This window comes from Lepisma saccharinum, chromosome 19, assembly GCF_977018435.1.
Source record: "Lepisma saccharinum chromosome 19, izLepSacc3.1, whole genome shotgun sequence".
Taxonomy (NCBI): Eukaryota; Metazoa; Arthropoda; class Insecta; order Zygentoma; family Lepismatidae; genus Lepisma; species Lepisma saccharinum.
This window is the reverse complement of record NC_139247.1, coordinates 71253007-71278366: the sequence shown is the minus strand read 5'-3', so window position 1 is coordinate 71278366 and position 25360 is coordinate 71253007. Positions and strand designations below refer to the sequence as shown.

Here is a 25360-nt window from a genome sequence, read left to right as displayed (position 1 = left end):
ACCTACCAACAGCAACCACCACACCACATAAAGAACCCACAGTAAATTGGATCCACAGCTGATTGGCTACTTCCCAAACGACACCTGTCGCGTGTCGCTTCAGTGTGAAATCTCCCTTAAAGGGATATCAGACCGACGCGACAAGCGACACTTTTCTTTTGATATCCGACCCTCAGACATATATTCAAACTTTCGAACCGAAGTGACAGGACAAGCTGCACGTGTCGCTTGCTTGTAGCTCGGACTCTGATGTTTTCTCAATACCGTGCATTGTTTCGCTTCGGTCTGTGTTCGCGCATGTGCAGTTTTGTTTTAGATTGAAGGGGGACCCTGATGCTTGTCGCTTCGGTCTGAAAGCTCCCTAAGGAAGACCACGTACTCTTAATATATCAACAGAGAAGGCAGAGGAAGAAAGAGGGAGCAAGCGATGCAGCTAAATCCCTACCCGAAGTTATGAGCAAGTCTAAACTTCCGATCATTGCATCAACATTCAAGACAGGTTTTGTTGGAGCTTAGGAGTATGCAAAGAAAGTTAATCCTCGTTTCTTGTGCTTCTGTCGCTAGAAAGTTGACAAATTGTAATGAGCTTCTGTTAGCAAAACCCGTCGGCGAAGACGAATCAGGAGATTTTTGGCTACGATGAATCCACGCTTCCAGTGGATGACCTCATGAGCCACTCCTGCCATTAACCTAACTTTAGTTCAACGTTAAAAGTGTATTAAGATGAAACTAGGAGAGATATTGTGTGATATTTCGTGGGGAGTAGTGGACTCAACACGCATAGAGGGGCAATTAAAATTTATTTTGAACTGGAATTTCTATTCTGTAATTTCTTCTAGCATTAGTAGTGCCTATTTAGTACATGAAAGATTCAGGGTTTTACGTTTTTGAAGCATAGATGTTCTTAATATAGGTTGTGGCAGCGTTAGAGAGTAAGGAAAGAAGTAAGTGAGGAAGTAAGTCAGGACCGAAGTGAGGATTGAATTCAGGATGTGAAAGTGAAGACTGAATTCAGGATCGAAGTGAGGACTCAATAGAGGACTGAAGTCGTGACTGAAGTCACGACGTAATTCATGGCCGAAACGAAGAAGTAAGTCAGAACTGAAATGAGGACGGAAGTCAGGATTGAAATGAGGACGTGAGTTGAGGTTAGGTCGGGTCGCGTCAGGTCAGGATACGTTAGATTAGTGATGTTGGGATGGGTTGAGATGGGTTAGGTGGTTAGGATATGTAGGATAATTTACAAATCCATTTTTTCAGTTCATCATTTGTTCCCATTATTACTTTGACCTAGGGAGGCAGAAATATGACGCAAAATGCAAATTCTACGTAACCTCCGTGACCTTTGCAAAGCACTGGCTCTCGAAGCGCCAGGGTGGAACAACTCCCCACAAGTGCTCATTTGCATTTCTTCCTGGATGTAAAAGAAGAGAGATAAATAAATAAAGCTAATCGCGAGTAGAATAATGAAAAGTATCCGCCAATTAAATACGAGGGAAAGTAAGTTCCGAAGACACCGGCAGATGGCAGGGCGGACGAGCTTTCCGGCCTCGTTCATTGATCCAGTCGGGAGTCGAGCACGCAAACCACGGGGGCAAATGGCTGCGAACAGAATTATTGTTCAATGTTGCTTCTTTAAAGACAAAAATGTAATAATCCTGACAATTTAATTACATTTAATTGCACTGTCTTCCCATTACCAAATCCCTCAAGGGATTTATATGTCTTCTCCATCAATATTCAATGTCAGTTAAGACTTTTTATTTCAGATGTATAAAGAAATAGATTTGATGGACTGTCTTGTTCAGTGCATGAAAGAGCAAAATGGCCCATTTCAGACAACCCTCATCTCTTTAGAGCCTCATCACTCTAGCCTTCTTAAACCCGAAGCTTTATGGTTGCTGCATCACAAGCCTTCCACCTGTCCCTATCCTGAACAACATCAATCCAATATTTCCATCCTTACCAATTTCCTTTAGATCCATCTCAACATTATCCCTCCATGTTCTTCTTGCCCTTCCTACAGATATCTTACCATCAGGTTTCTCAACAAGAGTACTGTAAACTTTTATTTCCTCTCTCATTCGTGCCACATGGCCTGCCCACCTAAGTATTCTTGATTTAATCATTCTAATAATATCTGGACATGAATACAAATAATCCAGTCCAAGACCGAACTTTCATCCCTCAAAACCAGACTCCTCCTACTTCCTTCTTACAGCCTTCTACTTACATCTCCTGTAGCTGGAAATACATTGTGCTGAAGTAAACGCATTCTTTTGTATTTCCTGCCTTCTACAAAGGTAAGTGTAACTCATGAATGAGAGGTACAGTATTACGATTTTTTGATCATCTGGGGAATTTCCATTATACTCCTCTCTGATTTAGTAGTTAAAAGTTTATTCAAAGTTGAACCTGTTATATTCTAACTCTCCTAATACCTAAGGTTTCTCTTTTTAGAAACCGCTGAGTTCTACTAAGCCAATCATCATGAGCATTCACAGAAGGCTATGAACAAGGTAAGTGAAATTTAAGTGCATGGTATCTGCATGAAACTTTAGGAGGCAAAGTAATTTGAAATTGTATAAAAAAAGAAGGGAGGAATTGAGATTTTGTTTTAAGTCCACTTTATGCACAGGCAGGTCCATTGGGATACAAACCACTATCTGCCTCTACCAGGTATGACCCCTTGATGGATTCATTGATTTGATGTTTCACATCCACTTTGTGCATAGTAAGGATAATCGGGACTGAACCTACAGTTTAAAGTGGTATCCGAACCACTATGTGCCTCCACCTGGTATCGAACCCGAGACCCCTTGAATACAAGGCGACGACGCTACCATTGCGCCATCGGGGAGGCCCGTATGACTCCTTGCTTACGTTACCACTACAACATTTAGGAGGCAAAATGTAGGGGAAATATATCATTAAGAAATGAAGAAGGTATTGCAATGGCCAAAATTTACTACAAATAAGCAAATGAAGTTATGTGCATGTTTCTTATACGAATTTTCCTCATTGATTTCAAGGTCTCTTAACATACCTTTTTATATTTGCATTTTCCCCATTGGACTTATAAATATTTTTCGCTGGCGCAAAGTTAAGTTTTCACTTTTTATTCTTATGCTGTTTCCTATTAAACGTTTAATTTCTAACCTGATTTTATTGCAATCTTCAATTTGGGTTGAAGAATATTTATTTTAATGTCGAAATTTGATATTCGGTTGTAAAATTTTCACTCTTTATCAGAGATTTTTCTCTTTATTTTTAAAATATATTTTCAGCAACCATTTACAAAAGAGAATAAAGTATCGTGTAGTCGACGATTTTTACTTTACTTTTCGTTCGATAATGCTGACTAGGTGACTTTGTAAATAATTGCATGCCGTTGTATATGTGCTTACCGAGAATCTTCTCTCGCTTGCCCCCAACTGCCCTGGCTGGCTCAGGTGTGGCAACACATTGATCGGGTTCCAGAACGCCACGTGCTTCTCGGAATCTCGGAATCCCCAGCGAAGCAACGCAATGAGGAGGAGGGATACCGTCTTCCCTTCTCCTAAATCCCAGAGCGTTGCTTGCGCCCTCTCATCTCCTTCCATCCTAACCTTCTCCGCTTCCTTCTTTGTGAATTCCGAATCCCTCGGCTGCGACAGTCAATCGGCGAGCTCTAAGAAAAGAGTCCAGGGGAATCTAGGTATCACTGCGCTTATACGTGGACACGAATTGAGAGGCTCTGGCAGTGAACGTCTTGTTTTCTCCTGTGCAGCGAGAGCGATCAACCGTTGCTGGATTCATATTATTAAGTAAATGCACTCTCCAGGAACATAAATGCAGGCCTGGATTTATATATGTGAGGGGCCGGGGTTAAGAACATCATGAAGTCATACTATATACATTGATTGAGTTGGTAATTTAAGTCTACTTTATGCACAGTAAGGCTAATTGCGACTGGACCTATAGTTTAAAGTGGGATCCAAACCCGGGACCCCTTGATTGCAAGGCAACGACGTTACCACTGCGCCATCGGGAGCACCACTTTTATATACAATTTCAGTTGTGTCTTTCAGGGTAAGTTATGTCACATGTTGAAAATATATTTTTGATATGTTTCAAATATCTCATTTTTCACTTTGTGTCCATTTTAAATCAATTTTCCTCAGTTCAGCCCCCTTTACCAGATGGAGGGCCGGATCTACAGCCCCCCCCCGAAGTCCTCTAAATCCTTACCTGTGTGAATGTATTATTGTTACCATCTTTGTTGTTATTACACGTATTAATAATAAGTACATAATGAATGAATGAGTTATACATTTTTTGGGTGCGTCGGCACATATGCCATTTTGCACCCTTGAAAGTATACAGAGGAGAAACCCCTTAAATCCTATATTTTACAATCTTCACTGTTCCCCGATTGGCTCCAATGAATCTCCATTTTTACGTATATTAATTTTTCTCCTTTTCAAAACGAATTTAGCTATTTTATTATGGAACTATTTTACAATAAACAAATATTTTTTGTCTTTACACGTGAAGCTGCAATAATACTAGATCATAAAGTGCATGGTCTTTAGAAAGATTTAATGTGAGAATGAAACTAACGAAATTCACTTTCTCAACAACTCTTTTGAGACCTAAGACCTTTTTTCCTAGTGATCACTGTATATAGTTCTATCGTCCCTGTTATCTGGTGTTTGAATCCGAAGTCCGCTGCTGCTGCTTTAAGTGGCCTCCAGATTATCTTTATAATCCTGAGTCAACACCAAAATTTTCATTAGATTTAACCAGGGATAAAATGGAAGACCACTCGCACCGAAGGCGAGAGACATAGCCATTTTGCTTCTCTGGGCTCAACTTGAGGAACCTAATCTAATGTCTTTAGTGGTGGATCTACTAATGTAACTCCTTCGAAAAACCCTTGGCCTCATTCTTCTGCTTTTTGACAGTTGTTTTTACTAGCGATGGCCAAACGGATCCGGATCCGGATCCAAGAGTTTGGTATCTCAATCCCATTATAATATTACCACACCTTAAAATGTATTATGATCTTCAATTACAAAGAAATTTTTCAAGATTTTTTTTCAAGTGTTGTTCCTAAAATATGCATTAGCTAACACACTCGTACACAAAAATAATCTTACTTGTTTAACATAAAATGTCAGGGGTGATTTTGTAAATGGCATTGAAACGAATATGTTTTCATTCGAATGTATTGGAAATGAAAACACACATAAATGTGAGACATTCCATTCCAGGATGAAACCTTTAACACATAGGAACAAGATAGAAATGTTATACAAAAATTATACAATTGTTCTACAGTTACAGTTTTACAAATTAAAATAAAACATTATAATATATGCAGTGTTATATAATTACAAAGTGTAAGACTAACAAGGGAGGTTATCTAAGTGTCCCCCTCCGATTTCCATGAAACTTGGCAGGTGTATAAAGGGAACCAAAGGAAGAAATACGTGTATTTTTGTTTCAGCTAAAAAAAACGGTTTTAGGGGGCAACCCGCCCCCCTCAAATGTCAAGATAAGGAGAAATTGAAGTAGGGATCTGACCCCTAAACCACGTAAATATGGCATAGGAAGAAACAGGGGTCATAGGGGCCTTCTACACAACTTATAAACTTCATGGAAATCGGAGGGGGACACAGGGGTCAGATCCCCACGTCAATTTGTCCTCATTTTGACATTTGAGGGGGTGTGTCCCCTAAAACAGTTTTTTAGCCGAAACAAAAAGACACGTATTTCTTCCTTTGGTTCCCTTTATACACCTGCCAAGTTTCATGGAAATCGGAGTGGGACACAGGAGTCAATTCCCACTTCAATTTGTCCTCATCTTAACATGGGGGGGGGGGGGTTGCCCCTAAAACAGTTTTTTTTTTTAGCTGAAACACAAAAACACGTATTTCTTCCTTTGGGCCCCTCTATACACCTACCAAGTTTCATGGATATCGGAAGGGGAGACTTAGATCTCCCTTGTAAGTGTATTAATTACAAATCGCGCACGCGCACACACACACACTATTATATATATATATATACACTGGTCAAAAAAAAATAGGGGAGAAAGCAAGAAATCCAAAAACCAAAGTTGGTAAGTCAAAAGTAGCAATGTATTTTGATTAGGTGAGTGTGTCCTCAACCAGTACAATACATGTCTATTGAGTCATTAGCACAACAGAGTTCTAGGGGTGATTTCTGCAAGGTACTGCACAAAATCAGGAGAACAGCACGGTGATAAGACAACAGAAATGGACAGATACGCAACAGATCCATACCTCTAATAAGGCGTGTGGTCGCCATGAACTGCTATGACAGCTGCACATCTGTTTTGCATGGAACCAATAAGGTTATCAACGACAGCATGCGGGATATTCACCCATTCCTCCAGAAGGGCCATTTCCAACTGTTGCAGAGTTGTAGGCGGCGCTGGCCGAGCAGAAATGCGTCTTCCGAGTGTGTCCCACACATGTTCAATGGGTTTCAAGTCTGGGGAGGACGCTGGCCATACCATTCGTTCGATACCCTCATCCCGTAGCATGGCGTCAACCAGACGTGCTCGGTGAGGTCGGGCATTATCGTCCACAAAAATGAAACGATCACCGATATCTCCAGCCATTGGGACAACATGAGGCCCGAGGATCTCATCCCGGTACCGTAAGGCTGTCAAAGTACCGTTCCGGATAATGTGCAGGGGGGTACGTCGACCAACACTGATCCCTGCCCATACCATTAAGCCACCGCCACCATACCGAGACACTTCGCGCACATGTGCGGGATAATTGCGAGTCCCACGTTCCCTCCAGATGAGAATGCGTCGATTATCTGACTGGAGACTGAAACGCGACTCATCCGAGAAGTCAACTGAACTCCACTCTCCATGTCCCCACTCACGATGTTCCACAGCCCACTGTCTGCGGGCCCTACGGTGTTGGGCATTCAGAGGGACACACACCATTGGTCTTCTTGCATAAAGACCCCTTTCCCGCAGGCGATTTCGTACAGTTTGGCCCGAGACTCTTCGTCCTGTTGGCAAAACAAGGCCGCGTTGCAAGTCAGTTGCAGTTTGCTGCCTATTCCTGCGAGCCGACAATGCTAAGTACCGGTCTTCCCAAACTGTTGTTGACCGTGGGCGACCTTGTCCAGGCCTCCTTCGTACTGTACCTGTCTGTTGAAATCGTGTCCACAACCTGGAAATGACCCTGCGTGACACACCAAGGGCTGCTTCCATCCTCCCAATGGCTCTCCATGCGCTAGAATCCCCTAAATGGTGTTGTTCTGCCATCGTTCCTATTCAACACTACTCAACTGAATCCCACCTGCACTTACGGTCTGCCAGCACCAAACAACCGGTGTTCCCAAGTGACCTCGTGATTGCTCCTCATATCACAAATTCTGCCACGTGCCTTATGGTGTCACTAGAGAGCTCTTCATGCTGATGATTCATCACAGATGAATTGTACTGGTTGAGGACACACTCACTTCATCAACATACATTGCTACTTTTGACTTTCCAACTTTGGTTTTGGGATTTCTTGCTTGCTCCCCTAATTGTTTTGACCAGTGTATATATACGGTAGTGGCATTAATTCTGGACACTTTTAGTGAAATGTTATTTTTTTAAAAATCTCGAATGTAAAAACTTTATTCTGTATAGACATATTAAACAAGTTTAAATGACATCGTTCAGCAACTTCAATAGTGGCATCTGAGTGCAGCATTGTAGTCTGATTTATGAATGTTATTGTAATTTTCAACCAACAGAACGCTTGTGTGCGATAGTTGTATAGGAGGTCAACTGTGAGCATCATTCAGTAACAATAACATTTTACTAAAAAGTGTCCAGAATTAACGCCACTACTGTATGTGTGTGTGTGTGTATGTATATATATTATATATATATGTATATTAGCAGGTAACAATATGTTATAAACACATTCCTACTTTCCAAAGAAGCGCTCATGTGGGATGGCAAGAACTTTCGGCTCCGGATCCGGATCCGAAAATATTTAGGATCCCGATCCCAAGGATCCGGAACCAAACGGATCCGGATCTGGCCATCCCTAGTTTTTACAAGTCAGTGTTGTCAACTGAAATCCCTAATATAAATGGAGGACATCACTTGTAGTTTGTCAGTGAATACCTCGGATCTAGCTGGGAGGACCGCATACGTGTAGACTAACCCCACTTGTCAATGGCAAACGCTCATAAATGCATGTCGGACCGGTTTCACAAACTCCTTACAAGAGCAGGCCGTTTTCCACGGCATAAGCGTCAAATATCAGCGTGTTTTCAGCGCGAAATCTAAAATTCTGCACTGCTTTAAATACAATTTAATATCTTAAAAACTACGCATGGTAGAGTGACAGATCATACCACATTTTGTTCAGTATAGAGTAGATCAGGCTAAAAGTACCATCAATCAGAGCGATGGGATGACTACAGGTAAAAAAGTTATTTTTTACTTAGTTCGAATATTAACCGTCCCCACCAGAAACATCCCCCTCCACTCCACTCTTTACAGCTTGCAATTTGTATTTTGCAACACGTCTACACACAACACACGCTGATGATGGATGCGTGAACACCATACAACATAATTAAGGACACACCCAAAGTCTTTACAGGTTTTGTGCTGTCTGCGTAGAAACTCTAGGCAGTGGCTGTAAATGACATAGAAACAAGGCTAAGAGTTTTGTTTTGTAGGTGTTTAGTCGTGTGTAATGTCACGAGACATATGACCATGAACTAATACAAATAACCATATGCGGATCTACTAGGGAAATCAAAAAGTAATGCCTCCTCTATGAGCAAAACTTCAATTATGAATAGATCAAAGCAAAACTTGGAAGCATTGTAGCCTGAAGTCTCCTGTTCAAAATAGTCAAAATTACTTTCATTACATTTTTAACCATTGTTCAATCCAAAAGAGAAATTAACTTTTCCAAAATTCTTCAGCTTGCTTTCGTACGAATGACTTTACAGCTGATTTAACCTCTTCCAAGTTCGTGAATCCGAAACCACGTATGCTACCTTTTATACACCTAAACAGATAGAAATCAGAAGGAGCCAAACCAGGGCTCTAAGGCCTCAGCCTCTACATGGGATCAACCTGGCTGGAAAGTGTATAAGGCCTTAAATCTTCACCCGCCTATAGGATGACAAAATGCACAAGCCATAGCTTTGCTTTTACCTTTCATTGCTTTCACCTAACTTGTTACGAGCATTATTTTTCCACATTACTGGACAATCTGCAGGGTAAAGCTCCTGTCTGAATGCCAGTGTAGATACTGGAAGACAATTGTCATTTTATCGCAGAGTAGGACGGTATGTCGTTTCAATACCTTTAAAGACTTTCTTGTGGAAAAGTATTCCTTATAATTTGTCTTGCAAGATATAGTTAATATTTGATATTTAGTGTACAGTCACCGGCAAAAGAATGGGACACCTAGATCCTGAAGGATTTTAATAGCAAACCTTGCAGGGAAGCTAGGGTTTCAGGATCTAGGTGTTCCATTTTTATTGCTGGTGACTGTACGTAACCAAATCAAATGTCTCAACACGATAAGCCTAAAATGTATCTTGTTGTTACACAATTTATGACTTGTCCAAGCTTTATAGCATTTTGTAATGTAAAGTTTTTTCTAGCCTCGAAATTGCATTAAATATCATACATTTTAAATAAATATAACTGAGATGGCCCTTTCTGAAGACACCCAAATGTCAATCTTACTCTGGACTGCATTTGGCAGACTAGGGAGGCTCTGGCGCCTGGAGCCGCAGCCGGTATCTGTGGAGCTTGTGTTGTGTTCTGTCCATCTTCGTATGTTTGTGATTCTCTCTTCATTTATTTCATCTTATCACCACTCATCCTCATCTTTGCATTTAGCCAAAAGTTGCAGAAAGGCGAAGTAAAATAAATCAAATCATTCATTCATTCATTAATATAACTGATTCTTTTCACTCAGTACTTCAAAATAACAAAAATTTTAGGCGAAAACAAAACAGAAAATTCACGTTCATATCTATGGACTTGCGCTGCTGCTGTTGCCGACGATATTAATTTTAGAAGGAATACTTGTCCACAAGAAATTCCTTAAAAGTATTGAAACGACATACTCTGCGATAAATTGACAATTGTCTTCCAGTATCTACACTGGTGATCCGTTGCCATGGAAACACTTTTCCGCAACGCTACTCCGCTGAAGTGACGTTTGTGTGACGTCACGCGGAGGGATCCCGTAATCCGAAAAGGATAGCGAGAAAGCAGCTGGACGGAGCGTTGCGGAGGAAGAATCGCTTTCCAAAATGGCGTCCTTCGAGGCTTGTGATATTCCAGGGCTCTGCCGGGTTCTCTAGCGACCGATCTCTTATGTGGCTTCTCCTGGATTCGCCTGGGCCGTGCAGGTAGGTGGAAAGATCTTCTCTCCAAAGTCTCCGTCCGTTCTGGATTTTTCCGTTGGCGATCACGCCATCGAAGCCGTCTGGCAAAGAGAGCGGTCGATACTCGACAAGTGAGCTGTAATGAAACCCACTTACGCCTCTTTTGCCAACGAAATTCGCTGCGCAATTTGCTAACGAAAATATAATACGTAAAGGAACCTGAAAACTTGCATGATCTGTCGAAAATATCTCGTGGCTGACCTAAACTTCAGACCCACTGTATTTTTTTACTGCATCAAAATAAACCCTGTTCTAGCTCTATCTGTCCTCAGGGTAGAATCCAAATAGACGAAGGAACAGGCACAAAAAATTCGTAGAGTGTTACGCTAGCACAATAGAAATCTGAATTATTAATGCAATTGCTTGTATTTGTATCCAATAAGTCTCACACTTTTCTTTGCATTATCCCAATTCACATCAACTTAAACAAATATCTATTGCTATCTATCTGTGCTCGTTATAGAATGCAAGTACACGAAAGCCCAGGCACAAATGATTCGTAGACTATTACGGTAACCATTGGTCAATAGAAGACTGACTTATTAATGCATTTGTAACTAATAAATCTCACAATATTCGTTGTTTTTTGCATCATCTTATTGCTGAAGTCAAGCTGCTTCAACAAATATGTAAGGAATTTTAAATTTAACGCATTGCATCGTCTCGTACATTTGCTACACAATTATAAATAACGTTAGAGTGAGCACTAGACGGTGTAAGTGCCTTAGTAAGGGAGAAGACGAGGTTTTTATATTCTTTGTTGTTTTAACCTTCTTAAATACTGAACTTTCTGATTTTGTGGCATGTAGACAATGGAAACATTTCTACCCTTTCACCACAATGGATATATATTTCGTTGCTTGAAGTGGAACTATCTTGGCAAAATTAAGGATAAGAATAATTTACAGCATTATATCTTTTCCAGTTTGTTCATTAATTATTATAATGTTTATAACACTGCATGGATTACATTTCATGCTCGAGTTTTTGTATACCATATCTCTTCCTGAATAAGATTACAGAAAGTTTTGCAAGTGAAAGAATTACACGAGGTATTATAAAGCTAGTCAACAAAAATAATTCCTTCTTACCCCACAAAATTCAACGCCGCAATGTAATATCATTAAATATGTTATTATTTCTGTCATCAAGTGTGATGAGGAACACCTATTTAATTTAATAAAATAGTGTTTCCATTGAGTTTAAACGTAGAAAAGTTTAGTGTCATTTGTACTTGATTTAGATAATTAATAAAAGATCTGCTGATGATAAAGGCACCACGAATAAAACTCCGTCCCTTTCAGATAGAGACGATACTGGATGACTTCTTGTCAAAGAATAACACGAAAAATAAAGATAAACTACAATACGTCCCTTTTACATTCTGCGTAGCGATCATAACATAAAAATCACTTCAGAATACACGTAAGGTCAGTTCAAATCTGTCTTTGAGCTCTGCTGATAAGTAATAAAGCAGCCAGCTACAGACACTTCATTATGCTAATATTCTCTACTTCGTCCATTCATCCTTCATTATCATCACTGCGATTAACTTAGACACATCTCAAAGCACCGTAAAATACCCTCCTTCATTCAGCTGGGTTAGTATTTGCATATATTGTAACATATTAAGAGGATTATGAATTTTGCATAAATCATTGCATATGACGAGTTGATTAAAGAGGATTAAGCATTCATGAATGAAGAATGTTGATTTCTTGAGTTGCAAGTTCTCCCATCAAAATTAGTATTAATTTTGAATGAATTCATGAGTGTTTGCATAATGTTGTGAAAGACTCACAACAAATTTCTTCCCAATAGCCTAATTAAGATGATAGGAAAATTTAATCTTACGAGCTATGGGTTCTCAACGTTAACCACTAAGCCATGGAAGCCTGACGTGCAATAAATGGTTCAACATCCGATATGGAATTGAACACGAACCGAAATATCAATTGGGTTCGCGGTGTTCTCAGAATGCATATTCTACTTTTATCATAATGATCATATCTGTGTGTGTTGACATGAAGTATTGACATGTAAAAATGGTAAATTCTGTCATCCATGAAACAAGTAAACATTGAAGTAAATTGAAGTAGGCCTTTTGAAAAATTTCATGAGAGTAAAAGAAGAATAGTAAACATTTTATAAGGAATTTCATCATTTGGTATGAAATGTTTATTATTCAAGAAATAATAATACGAAACAACATGAAAGTAATCCACACACTTTTCACTCCCCTAATGCAAATAATACAGTGATCAATATAAATATTAATTCACAGTACTGGTGCATGTAATATGATGCTTATGCTTATAACATGTTTACAATTACAAATTTACATAAGATGAATGAAGTAAGAAATTTATTAAATTGTTTTAGTTCTTCCGTAAAGTAGTGAAAGTGTAATTTTCTACCTAAAAAATTGCATCTTTCATTTTTGATTCTTGTATGTGCTGGTGAGGCTGTTTTCCATGTGCACATTGAAAGATAGAATCTCCCAAACGGTTGGCGTCTGCAATGGAGCATGCTCCACCGGAAGCATTGCAGTTGACCTTAATATCGATTTTTCGCATATCGATGCTTTCTGAGGGTGACCCGTATTGAACATGGTTTCTGCTTGTGAAAGAAATATTGAGGGGAAAATGCTGGTTATCCTTTAAGACCACAGCATTTAGAGGCCTATTTAGAAATTTAGTATATGAGGAAAACGTTGATTTAGTTCATCATTGCTTAATGCCAGGACTCATTGTTGTTATTCATATACTATTAGCATTACTGTTTTATACAGTGACGGCGATTAGGAGGGGGGTAGTTGCCCATCACTTTTGACACTTTTGCCCCATACTATGCTAAACCTTATCTACCAATCGCTGCCAATGCTTATATATATACGGCTAATGATTGATACTAAGCATATTTAGAATATGTGTACGAAATCTAGACATCCATTTGCCAATTTGTTTTATAATTGCAAACAATTTGTGCAAGTTCAGACATATCAGTCTCTGTGCAAAGTACTTGTGAGGCCAGTATTAACACTTGGTGTTACAGTTTGGTATAGGGCAGCCAAAACGTGCATGAAAAGAGGTTAAGGAAGTACAAGAATTTCTCTTGTTAGACTGCTGTGTCATAAATTGACTTTGACTTACTTTGACTGTAGTTGTGATTATTAGATGTGTTATTCAAGTTCAGTTTCTAAATAATAACAGCAGTTGGTATTTGACCCACTCTGTATATTTGTTTTGAATAAGAAGAGTTAAAGGGTACCTACACATGAAACAATAAATATTTGGAACTTAATGAAAATAGGAGAATTCTAATAGGCCCATATAAATTGTTGGAAGAATTTAACAAAGCGTCGATAAACAATGGGTAAATTATATTGTCACTTATTATACTAGAGTATTTTACTCAAGTAAGTAAATAAATTCAATATTCTGTGTGGCTGGGAAAGTGCAGATGTGCATCATGTAATATTGGAATGTCCAAAATATAATAAGAAGCGAAATATATTGTACAAAACTTTATATAATTTGAGAGTTCAATTTCCAATAAACTTGACAAGTTTGGTGGCCAATCCAGATGTTCGTGTAGGATATAGTTTGTTAACATTCTTAAGAAAATGTTATATGCAATTGGAAAGGGAAGTGATTTTATTTTTGTTCTAAATAGTCTTAACATAACTTCTGTGAAATAATGGGAAAAGATATAACGATAATGCAAATGTAAAGCAATTATGCATATTCAAGGAAATAAATCATGGAAAAAAGCAGCTTAAAAGTTGTTAGGTCCAAAATAAAAGATTGACTGATTGATCAATATTCAGAATATTTGAAATTTCTTCAACTTTTAGTCTTCAAGTAGTAAATTATTTATTGTATAATTGGAAAACAATCTCTGTTGATCACAGTAAAATAGTGGACATGCCTATGTGTATTTTAGATCTACAGAATAATTATGTAAGTATTCAAACTTACATTTGCATTTATAAGAGAGTTTTTGACTGAGCATAGAATTACATGATAGGCTATTCTTCTTATTATTATTATATTATGGTGAAGAAAATTGGCGTGCACAATTAAAGTTTTATTTTCAATGTTATAATGACGATACTACATTGTTAACCACTTCGGTGGGAAGGCAAGTTGAAGGCTCTCTATTCGCCATCTCTTTTCCGAACATTAAATCTCGGTTCGAGTTCCATCTAGGAAATAGTTTTTTTTTATTTTTATTACCTTCATTATCCAATCATTTTTTCATTCTCCTCGTTGCAAGTGAAGGAGATAGAGAAGGGACATAAGTAACGAAAATATAAAAAGATTAAAGTGCAATATATTACTATTATTATATGTATATAAAGACCATGATATAACAACTGCACAGGTTAAATATGCATGTGTTATATTTTCAAAAATACAGTCATAAATTTCAGATGTCTCTGAGAACTAAAATCTCCTTCCTCATATTAAAAGCTGAGGCTGGAAAGGACGTTCAGCACATATATATACAAAGCATAGGACAATTAAACTTATAACTTGAAAGATCTTACATTTTTCATTACTATTAATCAGATGAGTTGAGATCGAAACGAAATACGATATTACAGAAGAGGAAAAACAGATACAACCGTGAGTCAGAAATAAGCAAATGTGTAGTGCAATAATGCAAGACGTCTAATTTCCCAATTATTATTATTATTGCATGTCTCTCCCTTAATTCCATTTACTGCATTTTTCTGCTCCAATATCCTGGAAAAAATCCCTGCTGGGAACATCACTGAATTGAAGTGCTGCTCTCCCCTCCCCCGTTCAGGTGCACCGTACAAGTACTAGATAGGGAAGTTGGTTCAAGTAGAGCTTCATTTGCTTCAGCGTGAAGCGGTTCAAAGACCTTAATCGCGGTTAATCTCCAAGCCGCTTCAATAGGCCAATATGGATTTCCCTAGATTAGCTGAACATATTCACCTCCTACTGATAAGGCCTCTGACGGGACGGGAGGGCAGTGTGGGTCGCATCGGCGCTCTCGCTGGATCTTGCTCAGTCTCCGTTTTAGATAAATCATTGTCGCTTGTCATATTCCACGCTTGTTATCAGGGATTTATACATAACACGACGTACACTCGGAGCCAAAATTGGTTGAGTAAACAAGAAAAGGCGCTCACAAGTGGCTCTTCCTTCACGTTGGCTCCTTGCATCCTTAGACGTTATGCAACCCGATCTACTTGTATGGTAGTGATGTCTGTTGATTGATTTACTTTATTTTACTTCGCTTTTGTGCTACTTTTGGCTAATTTGCAAAGATGGGGATGAGTGATGATATGATGAAATTGACGAATGGACACTCACAAACATCCATGCCCATGCCTGGATTCGAACCAGGCACCCCTGACGTCGTAGCGCGATGTGCTAACCACTCCGCCACGGGGGCTGGCTGATGTTGTCTGTTGGTGATAATATGCACCGCACACATACAAACCGCCTTTACGGTCTAGTACGTTCATTGGTGGACCCATTGGATCGTACGAATGAAACATTTCAACCTTCGGAGTACGTACTGCACTTCTCATGAATGAAAAGGTCCGAGTACTTGCTCACACAAGGAGCAACTACTCCCTTAGCGAGTACGTGCCTAATGACGAACGTGTGCCCATCATTTGATATATTATGTGTGTGTGTGTGTAAATGAATGTGTACGTATGTCGAGATGTGTGTTTATGTGTGTGTATAAATACGCATATAAGTGACTTAAAAATAAAAATATGTACAGTCACCTGCAATAAAAATGGGAGACTTAGATCCTCGAAAGCTCGCTTTGCCCCAAGGCGTTATGTGTCTTGCCTAATTCTACGGCGATAAGTACATTTTAATAGCAAATTTTCAATGACAACTTCTACCACTGCCGTAGAGTTAGGCAACACACATACCTCCTGACAGAGAAGCGAGTATTTCAGTATCTAGATGTCCCATTTTTGTTGGCGGTGACTGTACAACCACCACTTGATTATTGATTTCGTTAATATCTGTGATTCTTGTATGTTGAAAAATAGCATTCCTTAACAGATTAGTAATGGAACTTGTTGCAAGTTTGAATACAATTCAAGTGCATACATTACTAAAATAAGTTCATTATCTAGTTAGCAATATCTACTACAATTTGACCATTCTCGGAAAGTAAAGTATTGGAGAGACCCTTTTGAATTTGCATTTTGGTTATTTACTGTCCCTTTTCTGTTACGTTTGGCTAATCGCGACGAAGAAGATGATGATGAGTGATAATTAGATGCAATTGATGATGGGGCATATGCCCAGGCATGAACTCGAACCGGACACTTTAAAGAGTGTCTGAACGCGTTAGGTCAGATGGCTAATTCCAGAAGGGCTTTTTATGAGAAATTAATCACTGTCTGAAGAGTCTTGACGTTGTCTTCAATTCCGCGTAAACCAAAGGGCAAAGGGTCAGGGGGCAGCGTCCTCCGCATCGACTTTCCACTTCATGAAACGACATTTTATTTCCAAGCAGGTCTTTCCTCTCTCAGTGATTGCCAATAATGAGAATGGGACACAGTTTGTCATTGGAATAGGGAGAGTTTCATCCGACTGTCTTTCCGCCACGTCCTCTGCTACTTCAGTTACGTAATCACCCGTCTCAACAAAGTTTGATGTTTTAGAATGAAAATGGCAGCCACAATTATTTTGCAGTGCAGGCAAACATATACCAAAGAGTCTGTTGCATTAGCTTTTGAATACACAGGGTGTCCTGGCTAGAAGTATACAAAAATAACTTCTTGTATTGGTCCTCCTCCGTGGCCGTGTGGTCTAAGGCGCTGTGCTTTGGACTCCGACTGCGGGACGGCATGGGTTCGAGTCCGCCTAGGCTCAGTCTTAGGGGTTTCGGCCTGAGTAAAGAACCGGTGGCAACCCACCATCGTGAGTAAATTGGGGAGCTACGAGTGAGTAGCGTAATCCGGTCTCGGAACTCTCATATAACGGCTGAGGGTTCGACACCTTATTATCGGTTGAAGATCCCCACACCTCTAGGTATGATTGTGGGTCGGAGACTAGCAGTCGGGAGATAGGCCAAGGCCCTTCCAGGGCTGTCGAGCCACGGATTATTATTATTATTAATACTATTATTATTACTCCTTACATTGTGTAGTAGTAAAGCTTAGTCGATAGACCATCTGTCCTAGATTTTACTTTTCATCAGGATGGTGCCCCACCACAGTTTCACAGAAATGTTTTTTCCTGAACGTTGGATCTGAAGTCAACTGCCTGTTCACCGAGACACCCAGATTAGACACCAATAGACTGTTTTCCATGGGGCTTCATTAAAGATGTGTAGAAGATGAAAGTTCACGATTTGGGTGATTTGACACAGTGTATCGTTGAAGCGGTTGCGCTAACAACACCTCAAATGCTTGGCGCGAGCTTGAGTATCGTTTGGATATCTGTTGAGCTACCTGTGTACCAACGTACATAAAAACTTTCTGAGTTACTTTATACAAATCCGGAACAAGAGAATTAATAAACTTTACAGATGCTAAAATATATGTGTACCTAGGAATATTTTTGGATACCTCCAGCCCGGACACTCTGTAATTATCATAGTTACACATTTACCGAAAAAGGTTTGGCCCGACTAAAATGGACAATGAAGGATGGGGAAGAAAGACAAACGAGGAGATTAAATCGTTAATTAAGCACAAACATATTGTAAGAGAAACAGGAACTAGAATAATTGCTTTGATAGGGCACATAGAAAGAATGCAACAAGAGAACACAACAAATAAAATAAACTCATGGACACCAATGTCAACAAGACCAAAAGGAAAGCTAAAAATTAAAAGGCTAGATAATGTGCTTGAAGATCTGAGAACAATGAAGAGAGAAAATTGGAAAAGCTGTGAACAAGAGAGAAGAGACTGGTTGAAAATAATTGAGCAGGCCAAGACTTAGAATTTTAGAGCAAAGAAGAAGTTGCGCAATTATTATATTGGGAATGCATATTTTATGAGATCATATTGTTTGTGAAATCATATAACTATGTGAAATCGATTGTCCTTAGCTCTTATAGTTCCAGAAAAAGGTCAATGTAATGTATTATTAACACATAACTAACTCTCTAGCCTTCTTAAACCCGAAGCAGCACAATCTGTCCCTACTCTGGTCAAGATCAGTCCAATATTTTCCATCCTTACCGATTGCCTTTAGGTCCATCTCAACGCTATCCCTCCTTCTTCGTCTTGGGCCTTCCTACACGTCTCTTACCATCAGGTTTCCCAACAAGAATCCTGTAAACTCTTCTTTCCTCTCCCATTCGTGCCACATGGCCTGCCCATCCAAGTCTTCTTGATTTAAGTATTCTAATAATATCTGGACATCAATACAAATTATGTAGTTTTACATTATGTAATCTCCAGTCAACTGTCTCCTCATCCCTTTTAGATCCAAATAAGGATTTTATTTTCAAATTTCTTAATTTATGGCCGAACCCTGTGGCTGAGTGGTTAGCACATCGCGCTGCGATGCCAGGGGTCCCGGGTTCGAATTCCGCTCGGGCATGGTTGTTTGTGAATGTCCATTCATCAATTTCATCATTTCATCACTCATCCTCATCTTCGCAAATTAGCCAAGAGGCACAAAACGCGAAGTAAAATAAAATAAATAAATCAAATCAAATCTTAATTTATTTTTATCTTTTAATGTAATGGACCATGTTTCACATCCATATAGTACTGCAGGCAAACACATATCAGAAAATACATAAGAAGAATAATACCGGAATATTACACTATAACCTGGAAATCAAACGGTCGCGGGTTTGATCCTTGGAGGATCATGACACAGTGGTTCGGATCCCACTTTAAACTGTAGGTCTAATGCTGATGGACCAATCTGAACATAAAATGGAATTTATACAATGTAACTAACTAATGGAAGTTTGGAAAAGTTTTTCGCAAACGCCTTTCACGTGTGATCAGAACTAGGCAAAATACCCCACTGAACAGGAATCGACTCTGCAACCATTGATTAATAGATGAGAAGCTGCCCGAATAACATGAACTATGGCAAGCCTAACTTCCATCGGAAACTATTATCATCATATCGGAATCTGTGGAATGGCCGTGTCAATATCTCTCAACGTTTTTGGAAGTATTATCATGTGGTGAACTGCATACAAATTCGAAGATCTTGTGTTTCAATGAAGACACAGTTTCCCCCTCTGCCATTAAGGCCCATTGCGTGTGGAGTGCTTGTATCCTCTCCCCCATAAATACACTTGAAACAAGTTCGAAAACCTACTGAATCACGCAAGTTTTATGGATTCGCAAACAATTTGATGTCATGTTGATTGCTTGATTTGTTGCTAATCGGGAAGGCTAATCTTAACTGGACCTACAGTTTCTAAAGTGGGATCTGAACCGTCGTGCAATGTGCTTCCACCGAGTATCGAGCCAGGGACCCCTTGATTACAAAGCGACGACGTTACCACTACGCCATCGGGGAGGCCCTATGCACTTCTGAATATTATAATTGTGCAAATTCTTCTTTTGGCTCTGCAATTCTATGTGAGTCTTGTCCTGATCAATTATTTTCAACCATTCTCTTCCCTCTTGTGCACATCTTTTCCAATTCTTTATCTTCATTATTCTCAGATCTTCAAGCACATCATCTTCCCATTTAATTTTTTTACTTTCCTTTTGGTCTTGTTGAGATTGGTGTTCATGAGGTTATTTTCTTCGTTGCACTTTGTTGCTGCATTCTTTCTATGTGTCCTATCCAAGCAATTATTATATCTTATATTTCTCTTGCAATATTTTTGTGTACTTAATTAAGGACTTAATCTCTTCATTTTTCTTCCTTTCCCATACTTCATTGTCCATTTGTAGTCGGGCCAAACATTTTCCGATAATGTGCAACTGTAATAAGTATATTGGAAAGCTAATGCAACAGACTCTTAGGTATATGTTTGCACGTACTGCAAAAATAATTGTGGGTTAGATCACTAGTGAGCATCCTGTTTTTATTCTAAAATATCGAACTTTGTCGAATCGACGTTATTAAGTGATTGAAGTAGTAGAGGACTTGGCGGAAAGACAGTCGGATAAAACCCTCCCTATTCCATGGAACGAGAAACAAGTGTTCTAACTTTAACCTACTTCTGAGAATATATTCTGAAATGTGCTTATGGACCTATTTATACAGTAGTTGAGTGCGGTGCATAAGTATTACCATGCAAATGTTCAGGAAATGAAACCAAACGTCAAACAAGCTACTGAAAACCTCTGCACAAGCATACGTCAATATCCGTTTCTTGAGAACACGAACAATGCAGGATGAAAATTGATGATAACGGTCCTGGACAGTTTACCGAGCACTACCAAGTGCCAATGAAGTGTTTGCTCGTCGGGACCACAACCAGTAACCCCGTGATTATAAAGTTACGACTGCCCAATCGGGAAGTCCCGAGAACACGGACTTAAAGGCCCTCAAAGACCTCCTGCGCATTGCAAGGTGACGTGAAGACATGTAAGGTGTGCGGAAGTATGGTTCCCACATGCAACTGGCCTTTTGTGAAGGTTACGTGATCTGAACCACGCTCCGGCAGCCTGTAACTTCCAGGGTTGCCCCAAGCACCAATTGATTAGGGGTTGGATAAACCTCCAAGCCGCTTGGTGGAAAAAAAATCCACCCGAGATCATCTGCTTAGAGTCTCCCGTTTGGCAGTCATTCTGTATCGGGCCTTGGCATCAATTCTCCCGTCAGAGAATCTCCTGAAGTTTGCGACTTACAGCCCGAGCTGGCAAACACCATTCTTTTGGCTTTTCAACGCGATGATAAAAAATACTTCCACGACAGTGGCGGTGATGGATCAAACCATGTAACCGGGGGAGCGTTGCTTCCCGCCTCCATATTTGGAGGTTGACTGACTTCTTCTCGAAGCAGTTTTCATTAACAAATATATGCAAGCGGAAATATTTTTAATAAGAGGAATTTTCCGGTTCCGAAATGGGTTATGCAAATGAAAATCAGCACTTACCAAATTCATTTAATGATTTTGCCAGATTGTCAACTAACTTAAACTTAAAATTATATTTGTCTACAACCCTAGACTTAATTGAACTAATACTCTCTATAATTATGCCATAATTCATTAATATAAAATTTCGGAGTGTAAGGGGTGCTCCTTCCACGTAGTGCAACCAATAGTCAACCTCACTTCCACGAAGTACACCCTGGACTGCAGACTAACGAGGCTCTGGCGACTGGCCCCATGGCCAGTATAATTCTGTGTCGTCCTGTGTTTTGTCCTTATTTGTGCTGAGCGCCCTTTATAGCCTCAGATTTTAACCAAGGTAAGGAAATTTTAGTTTTCAGACACGATTTTATTTTTGTTATGATAAGGGGCTGGACCTCGTATAGTGTGACGGGTGCAAAATAGCCTCAGCGCTGACGCACCCAAAAAAAAATAATTAAAAAATTTAAAAAAATTAATATAAAATTTCAAGGGTATACATCAATTAACGTATAAAGTTAGAAAAACTAGAGAGCTTTCACGAGTAAAATTATCACAAGTATGCGACCAATTTGCTTCAGCGAAAGTAATTACATTTTCAGAAAGCTTACCATCAGTGATGACAGAAATAACATTTCGTTCCTTTTCATCACGTCAGGATTTTTTTACGCTTTTTCAATTTCTAACGAAACCGCCTTTTTGCTAGTGTAAGACAATTAGTTAGGATATATCTACTTAAGAAATTTGCAGTTAATTTCAATTTTGTTTTAAGAAACTTGGCGTCCAACAATGGCCTGATATTGACTTTCAATAATGCCCTGATATTGACTTCCAACAATGCCCGAGTATTGCTGATACAACAATGTCTACCTATTGTTTCAAAATGCACGTGAAGAAAATACTCATTTCTTCACTGGCGTTTGTTAGTTTCATTTGGAAAATGCTGCTCACTTGTTGAACTGTTTTTCTGTCTTGGATTTAACTGCTTTCAGGTGGTCTATATGTGTGTGAGCTTATCAAGGAAACCTAGTTTTGAGATTGTAGTGTGAAGTGGTGCTGAAAAATGTCTCACCGGGCGTGTAGAAATCATCCCGATAGTTTCTGTTACACTTGTGGAAGTTATATGTTGCCAACACAGAGGAGAAATATTACTTCTTTCAAAAAATAGGCCTACTTGGCATATTTTGGTGTTCGTCTAGGCGATCAAGACAAAGCCTGGGCACCTCATTACATATGTAGTACGTGTTCAGTGAACATGAATCAGTGGGTGAAAGGAAAACGCGCTTCACTGCAGTTTGGTTGTCCAATGGTGTGGTTGGAACCTCGAGATCACACAAGTGATTGTTACTTCTGTTTATGTAACGTGCAAGGCATAAACAAGAAGAACAAGAAATCCGTCAAATATCCCAATCTTAGATCAGCCATCCGCCCCCTTCCACACAGTGACGAACTGCCAATCCTTGCACCTACGCAGCTGGAGGATAACAGTGGTGAATCAGAAGAGACCTCTGAACACGAACATGATCCTTCATTTCAAACAAGTGGACCTTCTTCTCCTCGTCTGTTCACACAAGGTGAGTTAAATGATTTAGTTAGAGACCTGTATTTACCCAAAATTAGCGCTGAACTTCTTGGATCGCGACTCAAAGAAAAGAATTTACTTGATCCGGGAACTACGTTTGCTTGGTACAGACATAGCGAAAATGAACTTGTACATTTTTTTCAAAGGTGGATAAACTGGTGTACTGCAATAACGTGGTAGGTTTGATTGAAGCCCTTGGAGTCGAGTATATTGCTGCTGATTGGAGGTTATTTGTTGACAGTTCGGTGAGGAGCATGAAAGCAGTACTGCTTCATAACGGCAACTTGCTGCCCTCAATACATCTAGGATATTCAGTAGTTTTGAAGGAAACGTACATAAACTTGAGGTTCATGTTGGAAAAGATGAAGTACAACGAGCATAACTGGATTTTTTGCTCTGATTTAAAAATGTCAACAAATGTTCTTGGTCAACAAACTGGTTTTACTAAGTATTCCTGCTTTATGTGTTTCTGGGATAGCAGAGCACGAAATGAACACTGGACGAGAAGACACTGGCCAAAACGTACTGATCTTATACCAGGACAGAAAAATGTTGTGAGTGAATCTTTGATTCCTTGAGATAAAGCTGTCCTTCCTCCACTCCATATTAAGTTAGGCATCATGAAGCAATTCATAACAAGTCTAAGCCAGGAAAGCAACGTCCTTCAATATCTGAGGTCAAAGTTTCAAAATAAATCTGAAGCCAAAATTCAGGCAGGTGTATTTGATGGCCCACAGATACGCATTCTTATGAAAGACCAACATTTCCCTAACTGCATGAATGAAGTGAAAATCAGCGTGGATGTCATTCAAAAGTGTATGTGAAAACTTTCTGGCCAACAAGAAATCAGAAAACTACGAACAGATTGTTGTCGAAATGCTACAAAACTTGAAATTGTTAGGGTGCAGAATCAGTGTTAAGTTGCATTTTTTGAATAGCCATATTGATTACTTCCCTGAGAATCTTGGTGCAAAAAGTGATGAGCAAGGTGAAAGATTCCACAAAGATATCAGAACCATGGAAACAAGATATCAAGGGCGGTGGAATGAGGCCATGATGGCTGATTACTGCTGTTGCCTCAAGAGAGATACTTCTGTCAATTACAGTAGAAGCTCAGTGAAACGGCGCAAAATATCTGTTAGGGTTCACTCACACTCTATGAACTTCTCTTTATGATGGTGCACTGACATCAATGACAAAACTTGTATAAAATATTAATTCCTATGACTTGTTGTAATACTTCAGTTTCATTGAAAATACTCCAAACTTGATTAATGTACATTAATTTTAAAACGATATTACAAAAGAAAATGACGTGATAGGAGAAAACTGAAAGCAGATCTGAATTCAGCACACATAAGTTTATGTAAATCAGTTCTTACTTGCAGTGAAGCAGATAAAAAAGTTTCAAAATGCATACTTGTTTATTGGAATCATTTAAAGACTTTTAAAAATTATTGGCCACGGGCTCACAAAGGTTGAGAACCACTGATGCAGCTTCCCCTTCCCTTATGATGGAGTGCCGTGTATCGCCGCATGTATGGCTTCCCCTTTTCTTCGTTAAATATCAAGTCTTTTCTTTCCCCGCGTACACTTTCTCGCTTCATGCTTTTACCAGAGCGTATAGAAGAGAAAGTGTGTGCACTTCGGTTTCTTCCCGTAAGCCAAGTGAATAGAGCGGTGCCCCACCGAAACACTGGCAGCACCTTCGCTTGCGACGCGCGTCTTCTGCTTGCAGTGCGGCCGCGCTTTATGTAGAGCATGTGTTTTGTTGTACTAGAATAACATTGTGTACTTTTATTAATTACAACGTTGTTAGTTATTCAGTTTAGTGTCGTTAGATTTGTGATTGATCCGTTGTGACTAGTTTGTGTTGTGTTCAACGCATTATTATTGAGACAGCAGCGAGCGAAAACTACAAGATGTCTACGTGTTTCGTACCCGGCTGTAGATCTGGATATGACCTATGTTCTTCAGGTAGTAGACATTTTTTTTAGGCCACCTAAAGACAGTACTGGTTTCTCAAAATGGGAGTGTGCCATCCCTAGAACAGATAAAAAACTAAGTCATAATTGCTATGTGTGTGATATTCATTTTTCCTCTGACCGTTTAGTGAAAGCGGATTCGTTCATAGTGGATGGCGAAACAGTAGAATTTCCACGACAAAGATGGAAATTAAAACCAGAAGCAGTTCATCATATATTTCCTAATCTGCCTAAATACCTCTCTAAGACAGTTAAGAAGCGAAAATCTCCCATGAAAAGGCAATCCTTGCGGACAGATGATAATAAAGTAAGTACTCGT

The 25360-nt window shown here is 39.4% G+C and overlaps 1 protein-coding gene across 31 annotated transcripts in view; it reads left to right on the top strand.

Annotated features, from left to right (window-relative positions):
• The window catches only part of para (sodium voltage-gated channel paralytic), a 386365-nt gene that overhangs the window by 47798 nt on the left and 313207 nt on the right, over positions 1 to 25360 (top strand). For 30 of the 31 annotated variants that reach the window (XM_083141029.1, XM_083141055.1, XM_083141053.1 and 27 more), the window contains exon 1: positions 10275 to 10419. The gene's annotated coding sequence lies outside the window, so the exon portion shown is untranslated. Of the gene's footprint in view, positions 1 to 2460; positions 2520 to 10274; positions 10420 to 25360 lie in introns of those variants that run through there. The other variant, XM_083141023.1, reaches the window with a different exon arrangement.